Raw genomic sequence first — 22,662 nt, forward strand, 5'->3', positions numbered from 1 at the left:
ACAGTACTTTTTATATCCCAGTTACCCAGTTTAGTATCCCAGTTACCTTAGATCTTCAAACTTGAAGACCATGGGGTGCAAAGTCTTAATGTCAGCATTACCACCAAGCAAGCATTTTCTGTGAAAATGGACAGTGACAATAACAAGACAAGGCTGGTTAGCTCAGTTGGTTAGAGTGTGGTGTTAATAATGCCAAGGTCGTGGATTTGATCCCTGTACAGGCCAGGGTGTCTTTTGATCTGAATCTCTCTAGAAAAGTTAGGAGAGGATTAGACTGATAAACCAAAGATCACCGCTTAGATACAGGCTGCCCATTGCCTGTTTCAAACTCCTTACCAAACAGCAATAATACTCGCAACTTCTTTTTATCAGTAAATGCAGGTTTGTGTAATGGTTAGCACATTGCATTTTGAATCCAACAAGCTGAGTTCAAATCCTGGCAGAACCATCTTAGGGTCTTGTGGCCAAAAACAGAGGTTGGCTGTTGAAATCCCCATCAAGAGGCCTAAAATATGCCTTTCTCTTGCCAATTTCAACAAAACATGTTTTTTGTCCAAACCCAGGAGAGTGCAGACAATTAATGTCGGTTCCATGGTGTAATGGTTAGCACTCTGGACTTTGAATCCAGTGATCCGAGTTCAGATCTCGGTGGTACCATCGATGACTTTTGCACCGACGGTTCGGAGGACCCAATCAAAAGTACTTTTCAAAAGCAGTGATCCTCCAAATCTCCTGCTGCAATACTCTGCTTGCCAGGTCCATGAGCATTTCTCCATACACTTATATCAAAATTATCTACATATATTGCTCTTGTTGAACTCTAATCTGTCATGGATGTTATTTTTCTGATACAATTGAAAATTTGGAACGCAGCACTTTTTGTATTATTGTCTCCTTAAGATGAATCGCTTATGTTGTGTTATTCCTCTATTATAATCCGCTTTGCATAAAAGCACCTTCTAAATCAATAAATGTAATGTAATAAAATGTATCAAAAACATAATTTGATGCCCAGATCTGTAAAATTAGTGAAGAACACATAAAAGAGAAAGTTCCCTCGTACAGTGTTGCTGCATGCCAGGCCCACGTACAGCAGACTTTTGTTCTGAATCTCTCTTCTGCTGAACTCTAATTTGCAGGGTAGCCTCATGGAAATCCATGAGGAAAGAAGGTTAGCACTCTGGCCTCTGAATCCAGAGATACCAGTTAAAATCTTGGCGGGACCTTCTGTGACTTTTGTGCAAAAAGTTGCAAAGGACCCAATCAGAAGGACTTTTGTAAAGCTGCGAGACTCCAAATCTAAAGAAGTGAAAGTGTACCAACTCTGCTTGCCAGGTCCATGAGCATTTCTCCATACACTTATATAAAAAATATCAGAATCAGAATCAGCTTTATAAAGTATGCTTACACATACAAGGAATTTGTCTTGGCGACAGGAGCTTCCAGTCTACAAGAATACAAACAATACCAAAAACAGCAGCAAGACATAGGTAATTAAAAACAAAAAAGAACACAATATAAATAATTATACATATATGTACATACACTCACCTTCATACATACCCACATACACACACGTAGTGCAAATCTAATACAATCTTTTATATAAAGAACAAAAAACTGTATATTATGTACAGAGCATGTAAGTAATGGCAGAAGTGGATATGTTGGATAATATAAAGTTTAATTTTAATTTGAATGTGTATTGCACATCATTATTGCTCAATGGGGCAATTTAATTGTTCATTAGATGGATGGCCTGAGGGAAAAAACTGTTCCTGTGTCTGACGGTTCTGGTGTTCAGAGCTCTGAAGCGCCGGCCAGAAGGCAACAGTTCAAAAAGGTAGTGGGCAGGGTGAGTGGTGTCCAGAGTGATTTTACCAGCCATTTTCCTCACTCTGGAAGTGTATAGTTCTTGAAGGGGGGGCAGGGGGCAACCATTAATCCTCTCAGCAGACCGAACTGTCCTTTGTAGTCTTCTGATGTCTGATTTCGTAGCTGCACCAAACCAGACAGTTATTGAAGTGCAGAGGACAGACTCAATGACTGCTGAGTAGAACTGTTTCAGCAGCACTGATGGCAGGTTGAACTTCCTCAGCTGGCGAAGGAAGTACAACCTCTGCTGGGCCTTTTTCACAATGGAGTCGATGTGTATCTCCCACTTCAGGTCCTGTGAGATGGTAGTGCCCAGGAACCTGAATGACTCCACTGCTGTCACAGTGCTGTTTAGAATGGTGAGGGGGGGGGGGGGGCAATGATGGGGTGTTCCTCCTAAAGTCCACAATCATCTCCACTGTTTTGAGCGTCTTCAGCTCCAGGTTGTTTAGACTGCACCAGAAAGCCAGCCGTTCAATCTCCTTTCTATATGCAGACTCATCATCATCTCGGATAAGGCTGATGACAGTGGTGTCGTCTGCAAACTTCAGGAGCTTGACAGAGGGGTCCTTGGTGGTGCAGTCATTGGTGTACAGGGAGAAGAGTAGTGGGGAGAGCACACATCCCTGGGGGGCACCAGTGCTGATGGTACAGGTGGTGGAAGTTAATTTTCCCTGCCTCACAAGCTGCTGCCTGTCCGCCAGAAAGCTGGTAATCCACTGACAGGTAGAGGTGGGAACAGGGAGTTGGTTTAACTTAGTCCGGAGTATATCTGGTATGATTGTGTTGAAAGCCGAGCTGAAGTCCACAAACAGGATCCTTACGTATGTCCCCGGTCTGTCCAGATGCTGCAGGACGTGATGCAAACCCATGTTGACTGCATCATCCACAGACCTGTTTGCTCGATAAGCAAATTGAAGGGGGTCCAGAAAGGGTCCACTGATGTTCTTCAGGTGGGCCAACACCAGTCTCTCAAATGACTTCATGACCACAGATGTCAGGGCGACAGGTCTGTAGTCATTAGGTCCTGTGATTTTAGGTTTCTTAGGGACGGGGATAATAACGGAGCGTTTGAAGCAGCATGGGACTTCACACTGCTCCAGTGATCTATTGAAGATCTGAGTGAAGATGGGGGCCAGTTGGTTAGCACAGGAACAAAGGCACGCTGGTGAGATGCCATCTGGGCCTGGAACCTTCCTTGACCTTTGCTTCCGAAAGACACGGTACACATCGTCCTCACAGATCTTGAGTGCAGGTAGTGTAGTAGGAGGGGGTAGGAGGGGGGTTGCAGGAGGTGTTAATGGTTGTGTGAAATGAAGGTCCGAGTGCATGTGGGGTGTGAAATTGGGCTTTTCAAATCTGCAATAAAACACATTCAGGTCGTCAGCCAGTCGTTGGTCCGCTACAGGGTTGGGGGTAGGAGTCCTGTAATTAGTAAGTTGTTTCAGGCCACTCCACACTGATGCAGGGTCGTTAGCTGAAAACTTGTTTTTCAGCTTCTCAGAGTAGCTTCTTTTAGCCACCCTGATTTCCCTATTCAGTGTGTTCCTGGCCTGATTATACAAGACTCTATCCCCACCCCTGTAAGCCTCCTCTTTGGCATGACGAAGCTGTCTGAGTTTTCCTGTGAACCATGGTTTATCATTGTTGAATGATAAAAATGTCCTAGTAGGGATGCACATATCCTCACAGAAACTGATGTATGATGTAACAGTATCTGTGAGCTCGTCCAGGTCTGTAGCTGCAGCTTCAAAAACACTCCAATCAGTGCAGTCAAAGCAGGCTTGTAGTTCCAGCTCTGATTCATTAGTCCATTCCTTACAGTCCTTACAACTGGCTTTGTTGATTTTAATTTCTGCCTGTAGGACGGGAGAAGATGAACCAGACAGTGATCAGAGAGTCCCAAAGCTGCACGTGGGACAGAGCGATATGCAGCCTTTAATGTTGTGTAGCAGTGATCCAATATTTTCCTGTCTCTGGTGGGGCATGTAATGTGCTGTCTGTATTTGTGCAGTTCGCGTGTGAGATTTGTTTCGTTAAAGTCCCCAAGAATAATAATAACTGAGTCTGGGTATTGTTGTTCTGTGTCTGTGATTTGATCAGCCAGCTGTTGCAGCGCTAAGTTCCCAGACGCGTTTGGAGGAATGTAAACACTCACCAGAATAAACGAAGAAAACTCCCGCAGGGGAGTAGAACGGCTTACAGTTAATAAAGAGCACTTCCAGATTAGGGCAGCACATCCTCTTTAATGTTGTTACATCTGTACACCAACTTTCGTTGATGTAAAAGCATATTCCACTGCCTCTCGTTTTCCCCGTTAACTCCGCGATGCGATCCGCTCTGAACAGCTGGAAGCCCAGCAGATGTAATGCGCTGTCCGGAATGGCTTCATTCAGCCAGGTTTCAGTGAAGCACAGTGCAGCAGAGTTTGAAAAGTCCTTATTATTATGTGTGAGGAGATGTAGTTCCTCAGTTTTGTTGGGAAGAAAGCGGAGATTTGCGAGATAAATGCTCGGCAGTGCTGTTCGAACGCCGGGCTGACGGAGATTAAATATTCAAAAACCGGGAAAAGATTATCTGGTATGTGCTGCCGAATGTTCAGCAGATCGTCCATGGTAAAACTGACTGGTAAAAGATTGCTAAACACAGTACATACAAACAAAAACAACAAAAGAATTGGAGAGCTCCACACCGAGGCAGCCATCTGCGGTGCCATCATGATCATTTATCTACAAATATCTACAAATATTGCTCTTGTTGAACTCTAATCTGTCATGGGTAGTATTTTTCTGATACAATTGAAAATTTGGAACGCAGCACATTTTGTATTATTGTCTCCTTAAGATGAATCGCTTATGTTGTTTTATTCCTCTATTATAAGCCGCTTTGCATAAATGCACCTTCTAAATCAATAAATGGTAATATAATGTATCAAAAACATAATTTGATGCCCAGATCTGTAAAATTAGTGAAGAACACGTAAAAGAGAAAGTTCCCTCGTGCAGTGTTGCTGCATGCAAGGCCCACGTACAGCAGACTTTTGTTCTGAATCTCTCTTCTGCTGAGCTCTAATTTGCAGAGTAGCTTCATGGAAATCCATGAGGAAAGAAGGTTAGCACTCTGGCCTCTGAATCCAGAGATACCAGTTAAAATCTCGGCGGGACCTTCTGTGACTTTTGTGCCAAAAGATGCAAAGGACCCAATCAGAAGGACTTTTATAAAGCTGCGAGACTCCAAATCTACAGAAGTGAAAGTGTACCAACTCTGCTGGCCAGGTATATCACATTGAAATTGTGATGACCAGGTCTGAGATTAGAGAACAGTTCCTAAAAGGCAAGCATCCTCATGGAGAACGCAGGAATCGATCCCGCTACTTCTCGCATGCTAAGCGAGCGCTCTACCATTAGAGCTAATTCCCCTCCTGGTACCACTCTTGTTTGTTTCCTCTTGGAGTGGGTCATGGGCCCTTCCAATGGTCAGAAAGTCCATGTCCAAGGAGTCTTGCAAGGCAGTGATCCTAAATCATATGTGAGTTTTGTGGTCAAGTAGGTCAGCCCCCATGAAGAATGTGACATGGTAAGTTTTCCAAGGAAACTTCAGTACACATTCAATTTGCCTTAAGCGAAAGCAATAGATGCAGATGACTATGAGCGCTACATGAGAAATGGAACAAATGAAGCAAAATTGTCATTCGCAATTTTGTTAGGAGTTATTGCCGATAAATGCTATTCCATTTTATGCTTGCCAAATTCTTTTGAGGATGTCTCTATTTCCCCATTAATGTAGATATGAGCAGTACTTGTATGACTGAAAATAAGTGTACGTTGGCATGCCATGCTGAGCATCAGAACCTAATGAAGTTTGTGTAGACCTTTCTTAAGAGAGCAGACATTGCAAGGTGGCTTGTCAAATCAATCAAATCAAATCAAATCACTTTATTGTCACACTACCATGTACACAAGTGCAACAGTAGGTGAAATTCTTGTGTGCAGGTCCGAGCAACATAGCAGTCATGACAGTGACGAGACATATACCAATTACAGTAAACAACATACTTACACAACACAATAATTATATACAATGTACAGTAAACAATACACACAATATAGAATACACAATACAATAAGTAAAGAGTATACATTATATATATATATATATATATATATATATAGCGCTATATATATAAGTAGTTGTATTGAGGAGAATATGTTTACAGTCCAGTGTGAGATTATAGGTTAATAAAGTGCAAATTATTGATCATGGGAGATTGTTCAACAGTCTGACTGCTTTGGGGAAGAAGCTGTAATGTAGTCGGCTGGTGCAGGTCCTGATGCTACGATACCGCCTGCCTGATGGTAGCAGTGAGAACAGACCATGACTCGGGTGGCTGGAGTCTCTGATGATCCTCCGAGCTTTTTTCACACACCGCCTGGTATATATGTCCTGGAGGGAGGGAAGCTCACCTCCGATGATGTTTCTGGCAGTTTGCACCACCCTTTGCAGGGCTTTGCAGTTGTGGGCGGTGCTATTGCTGTACCAGGCGGTGATGAAACCAGTCAGGATGCTCTCTGCGGTACTAGTGTAGAACCGTGTGAGGATGTGTTGGTTCATTCCAAACTTCCTCAGCCGTCTCAGGAAGAAGAGGCGCTGGTGAACCTTCTTCACAACGGCCTCAGTGTGGACAGACCATGTGAGTTCCTCAGTAATGTGGACACTGAGGAACTTGAAACTGCTGACTCTCTCTACCGGTGCTCCATTAATGGTGATGGGGCTGTGTTCTCCGTCTTTCTTCCTGAAGTCCACCACAATCTCCTTGGTTTTACTGACGTTGAGGGAGATGTTGTGCTCCTGACACCAGCGTGTCAGAGTGTGCATCTCCTCTCTGTAGGCTCTTTCATCATTGTCAGTGATCAGACCTACCACCGTCGTATCGTCAGCAAACTTAATGATGGCATTGGAGCTATGTGTTGCCACACAGTCATGTGTGTATAGTGAATACAGGAGTGGGCTGAGAACACAGCCCTGCGGGGCTCCAGTGTTGAGGGTCAGTGATGAGGAGGTGTTGCTGCCCATTCTAACCACCTGACGTCTGCCTGACAGGAAATCCAGGATCCAGCTGCACAGTGAGCTGTTTAAGCCGAGAGCCCGGAGTTTCTCATCAAGCTTGGAGGGCACTATGGTGTTGAATGCTGAGCTGTAGTCTACAAACAGCATTCTCAAATATGTGTTCCTTTTTTCCAGATGGGAGAGAGCAGTGTGTATTTTAGATGCAATGGCATCATCAGTGGAGCAGTTGTTGCGGTAGGCAAACTGCAATGGGTCCAAAGAGGAGGGCAGAACAGTGCAGATGTAATCTCTGATTAACCTCTCAAAGCATTTGCTGATGATGGGGGTCAGAGCAACAGGACGCCAGTCATTTAAGCAAGTGATTGTGGCTTGCTTCGGAACAGGCACAATGGTTGATGTTTTGAAGCATGTGGGGACTACAGACGGAGAGGGACAGATTGAAAATGTCTTAAAAACACCTGCCAGTTGATTCGCGCACGCTCTGATGACGCGGCCCGGAATGCCGTCTGGACCCGCGGCTTTACGGATGTTCACCCGTCGGAAGGATCAGGTTACATCCACAACAGAGACGGAGAGTGAACCAACCTCTGAAGCGTCAGCCGCGAATACTCTCTCCGCGAGGGCGATGTTATTGTCCTCAAAACGAGCATAAAATGTATTAAGTTCGTCCAGGAGAGATGCAGCGGTGTTCACGGCGGAGTCTTTATTCCGTTTGTAGTCCGTGATGATGTTAATTCTCTGCCACATACTTCTGGAGTCAGTGAGGTTGAACTGACCATCAAGTTTGTGCCTGTACTGGCGTTTGGCTTCACTGATAGAGTTACGGAGGGCATAATTGGCTTGTTTACGCCCTCCGTGTTAGAAGAATTCAAAGCGGAGGTCTGCGCATTGAGTGTTGCGCGAACATCGCCGTTAACCCATGGTTTCTGGTTGGGGTATATCCGTATTGTTTTGGTCGGAACAACATCCTCTACGCACTTCCTGATGAAACATGTTACGCTGTCAGCGTAAACCTCGATGTCGTCATCAGAGGCGGACCGGAACATCTCCCAGTCCACGTGATCAAAGCAGTCTTGTAGCGCAGAGTCTGATTGGTCCGACCAGCACTGGATCGTTCTGAGGGTGGGTGCTTCCCGTTTCAGTTTCTGCCTGTAAGCGGGCAAAAGCAGAATGGAAGAGTGGTCCGATTTGCCAAATGGGGGGCGGGGGAGGGATTTGTAGCCATACCGGAAAGGAGAGAAACAATGATCTAAAACCCGGTCCCCTCGTGTGTTGAAGTTTATGTGTTGATGGTATTTTGGAGCGATTGTTTTGAAGTTGGCTTTGTTAAAGTCCCCGGCAACAATGAACGCAGCCTCAGGGTGCGCGGTTTCCTGCTCACTTATACACCCATACAGTTCCCTGAGTGCCCGGTCTGTGTCGGCTTGTGGGGGGATGTACACAGCTGTGATGATGACCGCTGTGAATTCCCTCGGTAGCCAGAATGGTCGACACAGAAGCATGAGATATTCCAGATCAGGAGAGCAGAAAGACTTGATGAAATGTACATTCCTCTGATCACACCATGATTTGTTGATCATAAAACATACACCACCACCTCTGCTTTTGCCAGAGAGGTCTTTCGCTCTGTCCGCTCGGTGCACGGAGAAGCCCGTGATTGTTGTAGCCTTTCATGCCAATTTTGTGAAAAATCACTCAGCATCTTTGGGGTTTTGATTTCAGAAGAATAGACTTTATTATCACACAATAAAGCCGAGTTGCCTACGGTGAAACCACAGTACCAACAACAACAACAACAACAACAACAACTGAAGCATCTCTGGTTTGGTTTTACTTAAATACATCTCCTCAAACAAGGTGGGGCTTACATGTATTATCTATCATGCTCTTCATTGACTCTGGTCTTGACCATATTAAGAAGTAACAGAATGTCCTTTGGAAGAGATCAATTCTCCCCCCCAAGTAATGCTATTTATGTTTCTGCACACACAGTCAAATAGTCAAACCTATGTGAGCACATATTCATCACGTCACAGGCCTGTACACACAGTAAACTGCATGTTTGCCCCTCAGACATAACTGTGGTATAAATCAACAATGTTTTCATCAATTACTCCTGATTAACTTGATAAAAAAATATACTACATATTCCCTCCTCTGTGACTTTCTATAGTCACAAATTAACATATTTAAGCATGTACGTGCTCCTGGTTTGGTCTTGTTTTTGGTTGTCACAGTTATGTAGATTGCATTAAACAAAATATTCATCCTAATTTTAAGAGTTCTTGCTTGTAGTGTAGATGTCTTCAACCCAGATGCTTTGCGCATCGTAGAGGATCACCCTTTGGGGAGAGGTTAACCAGCACTTACACCCAGGGCGTGGTTCTTTATGTCTTCTTATATATTCATTGAAGGAATCAATTTCCTCCCAAGTTGGTCTTTCTGTCCATTCAGGGTAGTTGCCATTGCATTGGGCCATTCACATCAATCAAAGTCATCTGCTTTACTGTTGCTTGAATCCAAAATTATTCTACCAATGATCACACACAACAGAATCTTATTCCTTCCACAATGTTATTATCCAGATATTATATTAATTTTAGTTAATTGTGCACCCCATTTCTTTTGGCAATCAGGTCATGTTAATTTTTAGTCACCACCATATATTCTTTTCCATTCTTCATTATTATTAAAATGTACATGAGTTCAATAACAGCATAAACAAAAATAATTTTCCAATAGTAATTCTTCATCCTGCAAACAATCCCAGGTTTGCTTAATACTTCATTAATAATTTAGGCACTTCTTTGTATGTAACGGTTCTCAAAGCTTTACCTCCAAAATCAATCTATAATTGGTCTTCTACACGGGGTGTGATTCCCTGATAACACAGTGATAGAACGCTTGTTATTCATTGCTGTGATAAAATATTTTAATAAAGCGGTTATTAAGACACAGTCGGGTTGAGTGGAACTCACAACTTCTGGCAGGTTTCTTCTAGACCTCCCTTTTGATGCTTCTTTCCTGAAAGCATCCATCCACTTCCTTAAACCCAGTTCACCCTTCTTGGGCATCTTTCCAGGGCGGTGGCGCCCTGTCTTAGGCAGCTCTCATTTTGCAATTGGAGAGTCTTTACCCGTCATTGGGTCGTCACCTCTTGCCACTGGAGAGTTTTACCCATCATTGGGTTATCATCTCTTGTCTCTGGTCTCGGTACCGCTCAGTCTTATTATCCAATCTTTAATAATCTGGTATCAGCAAACAGACATTTTCCCTTGTTTCAGGGAGCATCACCTGAGAACCATTACAGCCAATGGAGCCATCTACAACTGCTCAAACATTGAGACAGTCCAAAACATGGTTAAATTCACAAAGCATTATTCAAAGTTCAACAATCTATGACATTGTCCAAATGAAAAGTAAAATGCTACAATTAAACTCATTTACAGTTCACTAATTTCCATTCAAGTTGTTATGTTTTTTCCTTTAGCAGAGGTCACAAAAGACTTTGTCTCTTGGTGAAGACTAACCATCAGAACAAATCAAAATACAGGATCGCCTCTGTCAAGCTTCTAAGATGCTTAATTTAAATCATCACTTTAATTTAATAATTTTTAGGCAGTTTTAGAACCTACATTTATTTTCCAGAAGTACATTCAACCAAATCTCTTATCTTTAGTATGAACACTTCACTTCAAATTGCCCTCTGAAAATAACAACTCTTTAATCATGATGAGGAAAGCTGTTTGAACCTTTCCTTCATATTACTGTACCTAACATTATTGTCAAATCACATCATTTTCCATATAAAAGAAAATAAAATCAAAAGAAAATAAAACAATTTAGTGATATGGTTTTAGCCCACTTAAAAACTTAAACTGAGAGCGAGAGGGAAAGAATTTGAGGGAGAGATTGCACTCCTTCACACTGTTGTTACAGTTATTCCCCTTTTTTTTCTTAGAAAATCACAATAACACATTTATGTAATTCTACAACAGAGAATAGTGATAAATGTAATTTAATAAAATGATATAATCAAATATATTTTATTATATTATCTGCTTTCAACCTTTGCCATTGTAAGCCATCTTCAAGAAAACTTCTAGAATTTCTACTTCTCTTATCCCTTCCCTCCTCGCGCAATAAAATTAATGCGCATTTGTATTCAGACCATTGAGAAATTTAAGTTTTCGTTTTAAACTCTCTTATGTTTACTTTCTCTCTTTTCTTACTCTTTCTCAGGAGAAGGAACTTTCATTATGTCAAACATAACCAACATAAACCAACATAAATTACCTTTTTAAATTAACAGAAAATAAATGAAAGATTCTAAACAAAATAAAATAGTAAAGTGGCACAATGGAAGTTCAGACAAATATCTTGTGTTTTGCAATAATTGATCAGTGAAATACATTATGTCCTTTGAATTTCTTACAAGTCTCATTTTTATATCCTAATGTTATCATCTTTTAATAATATGATTTTTCAGTTATTATCGTCTTATGCTTATCAGCGTTTCATGATCAATTATTCAGTTAAATAGCAGAGACAGATGCACTGTGCACTGTCACTGTGCATAAACTGTATACCTTTAAAACAGTTTTTTCATGGATTTAACTTAAAATAAAATATAGCTTACTAGAAATAGACACTTAATTAACACCTTGTAGTACTGATTAATCTTTTTCTTTAAAGTGAGGGTAGTCTTTGGAAAATTTAGGGGAGTAAACAATCCAATATGTTACTCTTACTTTGCCAACAAATTAGCAATTAGATGCTGGATTTAAATTTAGACCCTCAGAACAATTTAGACATGGATATTGCACCCATGGATGGCATTTGGAGAATCAAACATCTAATTAGTCATATATGACTGAAATCAACTTATCAAGAGAAATTTGAATCCACAATTGAAATGTCAATTCAGTAATGATTACCAGCAATCATGACATTAGGAGGGCCAATCATATAACAGCCCACATACTGTATTTCTCAGTTTTTTTCTTTTCTCCGGACTGTCTCCTGTAATATAAGCTTCTTCAATAAATCATCTGGCCCAGCAATCTGCAATGGTGAGAGACTGGTTCCAGAATGAGTTATTGAAATGACTTACACAATGCTGACAACAGAGAGAGTAAAACATAGTTAGCATCAATTTCACACAGAATAGACACATGAACATCAAATTATTCATGATATTCAATTTAATCTTAATGTTTTTCTATGAGTTTCACCCAGTACCAATTTCCAGTTTTTCCTTAGCATTATCAATATTTTGTCAATCAAATACACCACATATTGGGACTTATTTCAATTTTATCTAGCATGACTGGTCATAGAACAAACCCAAGAAAAAACTTCTGAGTAAATTTGAAATGTAGAGAACATGCAATGATTTAAATCATTCTTAAATTTATTTTCTTTAATTCTAGTCTCAGTGACAACTTTCAGTGTACCCATGATCAACCAATGCCTACATTGTATATATAAAACAAGAAATAAAAGAAAAATGTCTAATCTTAAAAGAATCTGCTATCTCTTTTTTCTAAATTCGGGGGCCCCCTGTGTTTGACTAGAGACATTATGAGAGACACCGGGTTTAACCTCTCTGTTCACTATCAGGTCCCACTAAATCTCTCCAGTCAGACTTCCCTTGCAAAAATAATAAACACTATCTGTCTTATTTTTGTTGGTTGATCAAGTTTACACCAATAAAGTTGCACAAACATATTCATTGTTCTCCAGACATATTTAAACACATGAAAAATAAAACGTATAATCCTGGTTAAATGTATATATCAAGACATTATAGTTTAATTTAATATTGTTAAAAATGTTATTCTTTCATATTGGACTAGACAGAACATAAAACAGACACATGAATGTGAAATTTTCACATTTAAGATTTACTTTTCATATTCCAGTTTCACAATCCTTCTTTTGAATTTCCCTTTCCCATTTTCTGTGGCTTTGATAACTACTGGTCTTATTACAAGAAAGACTATCCACATTCTATCTAAAGTATTTGGAGCTGACCTTTGGGAGCTGACCTTTGGGGTCACATAGGGAGGTATTTTTAAAAAGGGTCCTGTCATTTTTACCCTCCTCTGCATGCCTCAGCTTTTCTGGCCTGCCTCATATTTCTCAGTGAATTTTAAACTTTCTGGATATATCTCTTACTACTTTATATTTTTCCTGTTTTTAGTTTTTACTCTTATCTTTTTATTTATTTTTTACATTTTAATCTAAATGTCTTTCTAAATCATTTTCCTTATCTTCTTCTAATATATGAATTATTATACTCCATACATGAATACATTTCCTATATGTTTGTCAATTTACTTTTTAGGATCAGTTTTCATCTAGATTTTAGTTTTTATTTCTCCACTTGTTCCTTCTTCATTTTTACTTGGCATATAAAAATGAAAATTTATTTTAGCACCCTTAATTTAGATAAATCAATACATCTAGAGAATAAATTAATCTTTTATTTTTTAAATGTATTTCCTTCTACACTAATCTTCAACAGCAATATTTTGAAACAATTTTCCCAATTTCTTTCACCTTTACTTTTTAATACACAAAGTTAATTCACGTCACTTTATTATTTATTTATTTATTTTGCTTTCTCATTTCTTTGAGATTTTACACAGTGGACTTCTAGATTTTAGTCTTTCCACTGGAGTTTTACCTTATGTAATATAACAACACTTATCTTAAATACACCTTTGTTTAAATTCCAATTACTTAGTTGACTTCATTTTAATGCAGTACACTAGACTTAAAGCTTTAATTCTTATTCTCTTTATTTATTATTTTATTTTTCTCCTAGCTTTTTTTTTTATTTTTCAAACTGATTTTAATTACTTTAAAGTTGTTTAATTTTATTTCAATATCAAAATGTTTTATTGTTATTTATCCCTGTGCTTTAAATGTTAACCTTTTAAGCACAGATATCTCTTTTGATTTCACAACTTCTCTATATGAAGTTTACTTCTCTTCTGTGATTTGACCAGTTCAGAAGCTTAACATTTTACCGTCAGCTGCTAGTTCTAAAAAAACCTCACAGCTGAGAGTTAATTTTCTGTCTACGCAGCAAAGCTGAGTCTCTCTAACTTGGTCACACACCCTACAATATCTCTTGAATGTATAGATTATCTGCATGAAGTCAAATACATTTCTATGCTACAGTCTAGTTTAGGAGTTATGTTCTAGCCCATTCCAATCAACAGCTGCTAGACTAAGAACAGCCAAGACTAAATGTTTTCCAGCCAGTTGTAAGTTAACTTTTTGATTTCTTTTTTCCTAATTTCGTTTTACATCTATATTATTTCAGCTATTTTTATTCTTTTTCTTATTATTTGTTTATACTCTATTAAATTTATTTTTCTATCTATATATCTTTATCATTGGTTTTATCTCCACTTTTCAACCAGAATATTTATTACGTGCCTTTTCTTCCTGTTATATCAGCTCTTCTCTGCCTCCATATATTGATGGAAGGTTGAAAATAGCCCAAATATATTTTCTCTGCTGTAAATTGCATATATACCCCTTACCATTTATGCAGCACAGGCTGATATTTTGGAACATTTTTAGTTTTCTATATTTTATCAAAGTTAATTATTCCAAAGTTTCTCAAGACAGGCTTTCATTCCAATCTTTGTACTGGGCTTATGTCTGTACTCAGTCATACACGTCCATACACACTTGCTCTTCACACACTTTCAAACACAAATACAGATACTCTCACAACCACAGAAATGACCACACTTTTTACAAACACAAGGCCTTTATAAACACAGAGCTCACTATAACACAAAATAATTCTAGAACGCAACTATTCTACCACTCCTCTTGAGTGACCCGTTCCTACAGGAGTTATACACACACACACACACACTCCTCTTGAGTGACCTGTTCCTACAGGTTTATAAACATACACTCTTTTTGAGTGACCTGTTCCTACAGGTTTTATACACAAACACACCCTTCTTGAGTGACCCGTTCCTACAGGTTTTTAAACACAAACACACCCTTCTTGAGTGACCCGTTCCTACAGGATTTATAAACATACACTCTTTTTGAGTGACCCGTTCCTACAGGTTTTATACACACAAACACACACTCTTTTTGAGTGACCCATTCCTACAGGTTTTATAAACATACACTCTTTTTGAGTGACCCGTTCCTACAGGTTTTATACACACAAACACACACTCCTCTTGAGTGACCCGTTCCTACAGGTTTTATAAACATACACTCTTTTTGAGTGACCCGTTCCTACAGGTTTTATAAACATACACTCTTTTTGAGTGACCCGTTCCTACAGGTTTTATAAACACAAACACACACTCCTCTTGAGTGACCCGTTCCTACAGGTTTTATAAACATACACTCTTTTTGAGTGACCCGTTCCTACAGGTTTTATAAACACAAAACAATTAACAAAAATTTACTGTTATCCATCAAGGCCCACTTAACAGTAGAAAACAGATGATTGCATGCAATTATTTCTTCTGGAATCAAAACCCTTTATTTATTCTTATTTTCCTTTTTTTTATTGGTTTAGAAGAGCTTTTTGAGCGTTCTTACCACCACAGGCGAACTGGCAAGTAACACAAACGTTTATAAGCAAAATATGCTTACCTCTTAATGGTGGCCACCGTGTTTGTGTTCGCCTTCCCAGCCAGCCTGTGATGTAACGACTCTGCTCTCTTCTGTCCCTGTTCGGGCGCCAATTGTTGTAGCCTTTCATGCCAATTTTGTGAAAAATCACTCAGCATCTTTGGGGTTTTGATTTCAGAAGAATAGACTTTATTATCACACAATAAAGCCGAGTTGCCTACGGTGAAACCACAGTACCAACAACAACAACAACAACAACTGAAGCATCTCTGGTTTGGTTTTACTTAAATACATCTCAAACAAGGTGGGGCTTACATGTATTATCTATCATGCTCTTCATTGACTCTGGTCTTGACCATATTAAGAAGTAACAGAATGTCCTTTGGAAGAGATCAATTCTCCCCCCCTAAGTAATGCTATTTATGTTTCTGCACACACAGTCAAATAGTCAAACCTATGTGAGCACATATTCATCACGTCACAGGCCTGTACACACAGTAAACTGCATGTTTGCCCCTCAGACATAACTGTGGTATAAATCAACAATGTTTTCATCAATTACTCCTGATTAACGTGATAAAAAATATACTACATGATTTCGATGGCCGAGTCTGGAATCTCCGTAGACATCCAGGTTTTTGTAAGGCAGATAACACAGCAATCTCTCGTCTCTGTTGGAAAGAGATCCGCGCTCTCAGCTCGCAGAGCTTGTTGTCCAGAGACTGAACATTTGCCAGTAGTATACTGGGTAGCGGGGGTCGATTTACACGACGTCTTACTCTGATGAGAACGCCGGCTCTTTTTCCTGTTTTCCTTCTGCATTTCCGCGGCCGAGCAGCCCAGACAAAGGGCTCCGCCGGCGTGTTTGTAAACAGCGGGTCGGCGTTGAGGAATTTAAAGTCCGGGTTTCGATGTGAAATTGTAGAACCAATGTCCAAAAGCGTTAGTCTGTCGTAAACAATAAGGCAGACAACATCCAAGACAAAAAAACAAAGAACTGTAAACAAAACAAACAATAAACCGCAGTGTTGTATCAGAGCTCGCAACGCAGCAGCCATACTCGGCGCCATCTTGAGTCCAATCTTGTGGGGCTAGAGTTATGATTTTGGATTTGGGTGCAAAAGTGTCTCGTGTTCAAATCCAAGAATAGCTTGTCCTTTCCCTTAGATCTTCAAACTTGAAGACCATAGGGTGCAAAGCCTTAATGTCAGCATTACAACCAAGCAAGCATTTTCTGAGAAAATGGGCAGTGACAAAAACAAGACAAGGCTGGTTAGCTCAGTTGGTTAGAGCGTGGTGCTAATAACGCCCAGGTTGCGGGTTCGATCCCCATACTTGCCAGGGTGACTTTTGATCTGAATCTCACTAGAAAAGTTAGGAGAGCATTAGACTGATAAACCAAAGATCACTGCTTAGATACAGGCTGCCCATTGCTTGTTTCAAACTCCTTACCAAAAAGCAATAATACTCACAACTTCTTTTCACCAGTAAATGCAGGTTTGTGTAATGGTTAGCATGTTGCATTTTGAATCCAACAAGCTGAGTTCAAATTATGGCGGAACCATCTTAGGGTCTTGTGGCCAAAAATAGAGTTTGGCTGTTGAAATCCCCATCAAGAGGCATAAAATATGCCTTTCTCTTGCCAATTTCAACAAAACATGTTTTTTGTCCAAACCCAGGAGAGAGCAGACACTTAATGTCGGTTCCATGGTGTAATGGTTAGCACTCTGGACTTTGAATCCAGTGATCTGAGTTGAAATCTTGGTGGGACCTTGTTTGACTTTTGCACCGACGGTTCGGAGGACCCAATCAAAAGTACTTTTCAAAAGCAGTGATCCTCCAAATCTCCTGCTGCAATACTCTGCTTGCCAGGTCCATGAGCATTTCTCCATACACTTATATCAAAAATATCTACATATATTGCTCTTGTTGAACTCTAATCTGTCATGGATAGTATTTTTCTGATACAATTGAAAATTTGGAACGCAGCACTTTTTGTATTATTGTCTCCATAAGATTATGTTGTGTTATTCCTCTATTATAAGCCGCTTTGCATAAAAGCACCTTCTAAATCAATAAATGTAATGTAATATAATGTATCAAAAACATAATTTGATGCCCAGATCTGTAAAATTAGTGAAGAACACGTAAAAGAGAAAGTTCCCTCGTGCAGTGTTGCTGCATGCCAGGCCCACGTACAGCAGACTTTTGTTCTGAATCTCTCTTCTGCTGAGCTCTAATTTGCAGGGTAGCCTCATGGAAATCCATGAGGAAAGAAGGTTAGCACTCTGGCCTCTGAATCCAGATATACCAGTTAAAATCTCGGCGGGAATATCTGTGACTTTTGTGCCAAAAGGTGCAAAGGACCCAATCAGAAGGACTTTTGTAAAGGTGCGAGACTCCAAATCTACAGAAGTGAAAGTGTACCAACTCTGCTGGCCAGGTCTATCACATTGAAATTGTGATGACCAGGTCTGAGATTAGAGAACAGTTCCTAAAAGGCAAACATCCTCATGGAGAATGCAGGTATCGATCCCGCTACCTCTCGCATGCTAAGCAAGCGCTCTACCATTTGAGCTAATTCCCCTCCTGGGAGTTGGGCAACGTGCCTTTCTTTCATTTTTGTTGCTCCTCAGCTGTGCAGCCCAGAGGCACCAAACCACTCTTGTTTGTTTCCTTTTGGAGTAGGCCATGGGCCCTTCCAATGGTCAGAAAGACCATGTCCAAGGAGTCTCGCAAGGCAGTGATCCTAAATAATATGTGACATTTGGGGTCAGTTTGGTCAGCCCCCATGAAGAATGTGACATTGTAAGTTTTTCCAAGGAAATGTCAGTACACATTCAATTTGCCTTAAGAGAAAGCAATAGATGCAGATGACTATGAGCGCTATATGAGAAATGGAACAAATGAAGCAAAATTGTCATTCACAATTTTGTTAGGAGTTATTGGCGATAAATGTTACTCCATTTTATGCTTGCCAAAGTCTTTTGAGGATGTCTCTATTTCCCCATTAATGTAGATAAGAGCAGTACTTGTATGACTGAAAATAAGTGTACGTTGGCATGCCATGCTGGGTATCAGAACCTAATGAGGTTTGTGTAGACCTTTCTTAAGAGAGCAGACATTGCAAGGTGGCTTGTGTGGCTAGAGTTACGATTTTGGATTTGCGTGCAAAAGTGTCTCGTGTACAAATCCAAGAATAGCTTGTCCTTTCCCTTAGATCTTCAAACTTGAAGACCATAGGGTGCAAAGGCTTAATGTCAGCATTACATCCAAGCAAGCATTTTCTGTGAAAATGGGCAGTGACAAAAACAAGACAAGGCCGGTTAGCTCAGTTGGTTAGAGCGTGGTGCTAATAATGCCAAGGTTGTGGGCTCGATCCCCGTTAGGGGTTTGGGTGACTTTTGATCTGAATCTCACTAGAAATGTTAGGAGAGCATTAGACTGATAAACCAAAGATCACTGCTTAGATACAGGCTGCCCATTGCCTGTTTCAAACTCCTTACCAAACAGCAATAATACTCACAACTTCTTTTCACCAGGAAATGCAGGTTTGTGTAATGGTTAGCACATTGAATTTTGAATCCAACAAGCTGAGTTCAATCCTGGCGATGGATCCTGGCGGAACCATCTTAGGGTCTTGTGGCCAAAAACAGAGTTTGGCTGTTGAATTCCCCATCAAGAGGCCTAAAATATGCATTTCTCTTGCCAATTTCAACAAAACATGTTTTTTGTCCAAACCCAGGAGAGTGCAGACAAATAATGTCGGTTCCATGGTGTAATGTTAGCACTCTGGACTCTGAATCCAGTGATCCGAGTTCAAATCTTGGTGGGACCTACTATGACTTTTGCACCGACGGTTCATAGGACCCAATCAAAAGTACTTTTCAAAAGCAGTGATCCTCCAAATCTCCTGCTGCAATACTCTGCTTGCCAGGTCCATGAGCATTTCTCCATACACTTATATCAAAAATATCTACATATATTGCTCTTTTTGTATTATTGTCTCCTTAAGATGAATCGCTTATGTTGTGTTAATCCTCTATTATAAGCCGCTTTGCATAAAAGCACCTTCTAAATCAATAAATGTAATGTAATATAATGTATCAAAATCATAATTTGATGCCCAAATCTGTAAAATTAGTGAAGAACACGTAAAAGAGCAAGTTCCCTCGTGCAGTGTTGCTGCATGCCAGGCCCACGTACAGCAGACTTTTCTTCTGAATCTCTCTTCTGCTGAGCTCTAATTTGCAGAGTAGCTTCATGGAAATCCATGAGGAAAGAAGGTTAGCACTCTGGCCTCTGAATCCAGATATACCAGTTAAAATCTCGGCGGGACCTTCTGTGACTTTTGTGCCAAAAGGTGCAAAGGACCCAATCAGAAGGACTTTTATAAAGCTGCGAGACTCCAAATCTACAGAAGTGAAAGTGTACCAACTCTGCTGGCCAGATCTATCACATTTAAATTGTAATGACCAGGTCTGAGATTAGAGAACAGTTCCTAAAAGGCAAACATCCTCATGGAGAATGTGGGCATCGATCCCTCTACCTCTTGCATGCTAAGCAAGCACTCTACCATTTGAGCTAATTCAGAGCTCTGAAGCACTGGCCAGAAGGCAACAGTTCAAAAAGGTAGTGGGCAGGGTGAGTGGTGTCCAGAGTTATTTTACCAGCCTTTTTCCTCACTCTGGAAGTGTATAGTTCTTGAAGGGGGGGCAGGGGGCAACCAATAATCCTCTCAGCAGACCGAACTGTCCTTTGTAGTCTTCTGATGTCTGATTTCGTAGCTGCACCAAACCAGACAGTTATTGAAGTGCAGAGGACAGACTCAATGACTGCTGAGTAGAACTGTTTCTGCAGCACTGGTGGCAGGTTAAACTTCCTCAGCTGGCGAAGGAAGTACAACCTCTGCTGGGCCTTTTTCGCAATGGAGTCGATGTGTATCTCCCACTTCAGGTCCTGTGAGATGGTAGTGCCCAGGAACCTGAATGACTCCACTGCTGTCACAGTGCTGTTTAGAATGGTGAGGGGGACAATGATGGGGTGTTCCTCCTAAAGTCCACAGTCATCTCCACTGTTTTGAGCGTGTTCAGCTCCAGGTTGTTTTGACTGCACCAGAAAGCCAGCCGTTCAACCTCCTTTCTATATGCAGACTTATCATCATCTCGGATAAGGCCGATGACAGTGGTGTCATCTGCAAACTTCAGGAGCTTGACAGAGGGGTCCTTGGTAGTGCAGTCATTGGTGTACAGGAAGAAGAGTAGTGGGGAGAGCACACATCCCTGGGGGGGCACCAGTGCTGATGGTGCAGGTGGTGGAAGTTAATTTTCCCTGTCTTAGAAGCTGCTGCCTGTCCGTCAGAAAGCTGGTAATCCACTGACAGGTAGAGGTGGGAACAGGGAGTTGGTTTAACTTAGTCTGTATATCTGGTATGATTGTGTTGAAAGCCGAGCTGTAGTCCACAAAAAGGATCCTTACGTATGTCCCCGGTCTGTCCAGATGTTGCAGGACGTGATGCAAACCCATGTTGACTGCATCATCCACAGACCTGTTTGCTCGATAAGCAAATTGAAGGGGGTCCAGAAAGGGTCCAGTGATGTGCTTCAGGTGGGCCAACACCAGTCTCTCAAATGACTTCATGACCACAGATGTCAGGGCGACAGGTCTGTAGTCATTTAAGTCCTGTGATTTTAGGTTTCTTAGGGACGGGGATAATAACAGAGCATTTGAAGCAGCATGGGACTTCACACTGCTCCAGTGATCTATTGAAGATCTGAGTGAAGATGGGGGCCAGTTGGTTAGCACAGGAACGAAGGCACGCTGGTGAGATGCCATCTGGGCCTGGAGCCTTCCTTGACCTTTGCTTCCGAAAGACACGGCACACATCGTCCTCACAGATCTTGAGTGCAGGTAGTGTAGCAGGAGGGGGTAGGAGGGGGGTTGCAGGAGGTGATAATGGTTGTGTGAAATGAAGGTCCGAGTGAATGTGGGGTGTGAAATTGGGCCTTTCAAATCTGCAATAAAACACATTCAGGTCGTCAGCCAGTCGTTGGTCCGCCACAGGGTTGTTGGTAGGAGTCCTGTAATTAGTAAGTTGTTTCAGACCACTCCACACTGATGCATGGTCGTTAGATGAAAACTTGTTTTTCAGCTTCTCAGACTAGCTTCTTTTAGCCACTCTGATTTCCCTATTCAGTGTGTTCCTGGCCTGATTCTACAAGACTCTATCCCCACCCCTGTAAGCCTCCTCTTTGGCATGACGAAGCTGTCTTGAGTTTTCCTGTGAACCATGATTTATCATTGTTGAATGATAAAAATGTCCTAGTAGGGATGCACATATCCTCACAGAAACTGATGTATGATGTAACAGTATCTGTGAGCTCGTCCAGGTCTGTAGCTGCAGCTTCAAAAACACTCCAATCAGTGCAGTCAAAGCAGGCTTGTAGTTCCAGCTCTGCTTCATTAGTCCATTCCTTACAGTCCTTACAACTGGCTTTGTTGATTTTAATTTCTGCCTGTAGGACGGGAGAAGATGAACCAGACAGTGATCAGAGAGTCCCAAAGCTGCACGTGGGACAGAGCGATATGCATCCTTTAATGTTGTATAGCAGTGATCCAATATATTCCTGTCTCTGGTGGGGCATGTAATGTGCTGTCTGTATTTGGGCAGTTCGCGTGTAAGATTTGTTTTGTTAACGTCCCCAAGAATAATAATATCTGAGTCCGGGTATTGTTGTTCTGTGTCTGTGATTTGATCAGCCAGCTGTTGCAGCGCTAACTTCCCAGACGCATTTGGAGGAATGTAAACACTCACCAGAATAAACGAAGAAAACTCCCGCGGCGAGTAGACCGGCTTACAGTTAATAAAGAGCGCTTCCAGATTAGGGCAGCACATCCTCTTTAATGTAGTTGCATCTGTACACCAACTTTCGTTGATGTAAAAGCATGTTCCACTGCCTCTCGTTTTCCCCGTTAACTCCGCGATGCGATCCGCTCTGAACAGCTGGAAACCCGGCAGATGTAATGCGCTGTCCAAAATGGCTTCATTCAGCCAGGTTTCAGTGAAGCACAGTGCAGCAGAGTTTGAAAAGT

General features: G+C 41.1%; 3 non-coding genes across 3 annotated transcripts; all 3 read left to right on the plus strand.

The window, feature by feature from the left end:
- The first annotated feature begins 585 nt into the window (after positions 1-585).
- Positions 586-657, plus strand: trnaq-uug (transfer RNA glutamine (anticodon UUG)). The gene has a single exon. It is a non-coding gene; the product is annotated as a tRNA-Gln (tRNA).
- A 16,180-nt stretch (positions 658-16,837) lies between these two features.
- Positions 16,838-16,911, plus strand: trnai-aau (transfer RNA isoleucine (anticodon AAU)). The gene has a single exon. It is a non-coding gene; the product is annotated as a tRNA-Ile (tRNA).
- Positions 16,912-19,337: 2,426 nt separating this feature from the next.
- Positions 19,338-19,408, plus strand: trnaq-cug (transfer RNA glutamine (anticodon CUG)). Its single transcript has one exon. It is a non-coding gene; the product is annotated as a tRNA-Gln (tRNA).
- Positions 19,409-22,662: the final 3,254 nt, after the last annotated feature.

This window comes from Xyrauchen texanus, chromosome 21 (assembly GCF_025860055.1).
Source record: "Xyrauchen texanus isolate HMW12.3.18 chromosome 21, RBS_HiC_50CHRs, whole genome shotgun sequence".
Taxonomy (NCBI): Eukaryota; Metazoa; Chordata; class Actinopteri; order Cypriniformes; family Catostomidae; genus Xyrauchen; species Xyrauchen texanus.